The sequence below is a fragment of the Cebus imitator genome, unplaced genomic scaffold (assembly GCF_001604975.1).
Source record: "Cebus imitator isolate Cc_AM_T3 unplaced genomic scaffold, Cebus_imitator-1.0 Scaffold33, whole genome shotgun sequence".
Classification (NCBI taxonomy): Eukaryota; Metazoa; Chordata; class Mammalia; order Primates; family Cebidae; genus Cebus; species Cebus imitator.
Window position 1 is genome coordinate 2,119,728 of NW_016107348.1, and position 2,706 is coordinate 2,122,433.

Consider the following 2,706-nt stretch of genomic DNA (forward strand, 5'->3'; position numbering starts at 1 on the left):
GAGTCTCACCCGGGTGGCTGCTCCAGCCAGTTTTCGGTTGTGTTCCATAACCTCTGTGTAAGTGTGAAAGTAAAAGTGTATATGTGTAGTCCCATGGCCAGCAGGCTACAGGGCTTGTGAGGACCTTCACCTGTGGTTCCACGAGGACATCATAAGACATAACGGTGATTCACCCTTTCAGTAACCAGGCCTGGGGTTTATATGAGTACACCTTAGCCAAAACACTCTAAAACATCCCTCTGGGAATGTGGCTGGACCAGCATCAAACTAGTCTCCCTTGGGGGACACCCACCCTGTGTCCGTCTATCTCTCATGTGGCTCTGTCTTTATTCTAAGTCCTCTAGTTTCCTAAAGCAGTTACTAGCTAATATACAGTGGTTTAGACCTATTACTCTTAAAGTAAATAATATTCTCCATTGGCTACATAACCATTAACTTCAAAAAACTCTAATTAAGTTTACATCCCTAAAAGTAACTCTGTTCTCTTTCCTTTTCTTCTTATTCTATCATTAAGGCGTCATTCTTCCTCTTTTTCATGTCCAAGAGAAAATTCTGCCCCCGACAACTTGGGTGTAGTTTTTTTCTCTGTCTTAAGGAATCAAACCTTAAATAAGAAACTACCAGCCCTCTTTGCCCCTTTAAGGTAAAAAAGGAGTAATTAATTCTTCTGTCAAAAAAAAAAAAAAAAAAAGTAATTGTCTCTTGTCAAAAAAAAGATTCAGTGTTATTATGGGCGTTGCCCAAGTGCTTACCACGGGTCAATAAATTAACATCATCCCGACCATCAAAAAGTCGGCTGCCAAGGTTTAATAAAGACTGATTAACAAAACCTTTACGCTGTCTTAAAAACGTAGTGAATTCAAAATTCACACCCGGTAAACCTCTTGGTTCACCCATTCTGCCATTTCCCAACATTCCCTAGGCCTCTAAATGCCAAAACATATCTAAAAAAGGACCATTCCCAAGCAGCATTAAATCTTTACAAAACTTACTACTGCCCTTTGTGGCATAGCACTGGAAAACCATACACATTCCCCTGGTCCCTTCCACCTGCTCGCCTGGCCCAAACCAAAAACAGGCCCATCAACCTAGCTGTCTCCTCTTTACAAAATTTAGCTACAAAAACATTACTAAAACCAATACTAAAACAAACAAAATTTAAATTCAAAACTTATCAAAATTGACTACATCACAAAAACAAAAAAACCCGGGTAGTCACCAAAAGGCCCCAAAAAAAACAGCACAAATAGGATCATCAAACTCCCGGCCCTGCACCCCCTCCAGTACATAACAACAAATTTCAAAACAAAGTTTTCTAACCAGTACAAAGTTAACCCCGGGAAAACTTCATACCCTTTATAAACTAAAATAGCCACCATTTGGGGTGGGATGGCCAGACACCGGGACACATAACCCCAAAATAACCCAAACTACATAAAATATAGTAACAAACTCCCTGGGCCACCCCGAAAAAAAATAAGTCCTCCATGGCCACCAACAATAAAAACCCTACAATTTGGCATACTTTTATCTTAATGTTAATTTGATTTACTCACTCTAATACAACACCATCTCTACTAAAAATACCACAATTAGCCGGGCGTGGTGGCGTGCACTTGTAGTCCCAGCTACTCTGGAGGCTACTGCAGAAGAATCATTTGAACGCAGGAGGCGGAGGTTGCAGTGAGCCAAAATCGCTCCATTGCACTCCAACCTGGGCGACAGAGTGAGACTCCGTCTCAAAAAAAAAAAAGGACCACAAAAACTGGGTGGCTTGGAACAACCGAAATTTATTGTCTCACAGTTCTGGAGGCCAGACGTGCGAAATGAAGTGTGGCAGAGCATGCTCCCTCTAAAGGGACTGGGGAGGGATCAGCTGCAGCCTTCCCTCCTAGCTTCTGGTTGTTCCTTGCCTTCTGGCTGCGTCACTCTAGTCTTCATTTGGTGTTCTCCCTGCATGCATGGCTTTGTGTCCAAATTTTCTTTCTTCATGAGACCATTAGTCATACTGGATTAGGAGTGCACCCTACTGCAGGAAGACACCTCCCCAAATTACATCAGCAACAACCCTATTTCCAAAGAAGGCCACATTCTGAGAGGTGCGGGGGGGTTATGACTTCAACAGCATTTTTTTGTGGGGGAAACAATTCAACTCCTAACACACCCCTATTTCTTTAAATTATTTAGCAAAAGTGTATTTATTTTATATATTCATATACTAGTATGTGACATGGCTCTAATAGGTCTATAACTGTGCTGGGTACTGTAGGAAACTAAATCCAAACAACGAATGTGACAGATGCTTCTTGGTCTACCCAGGCTCTGTGGGCTCCCTCAAATCCACCAAAGCTCTATGGCTCCAGTGGATTATCTAGCAGTTAGAAAACCAGGATCATTGAATTTAACGCAATTACAGTGAGACTGACTACCTTAGCTTACTTCTGTGGGAGGAGTTAAGACAAGGGAATCTGGGGCCGAGCGCGGTGGCTCAAGCCTGTAATCCCAGCACTTTGGGAGGCCGAGGCAGGTGGATCACGAGGTCAAGAGATCGAGACCATCCTGGTCAACACGGTGAAACCCCATCTCTAGTAAAAATACAAAAAATTAGCTGGGCTACTCAGGAGGCTGAGGCAGGAGAATTGCCTGAATCCAGGAGGCGGAGGTTGCGTTGAGCCGAGATCGCGCCATTGCACTCCAGCCTGGGTA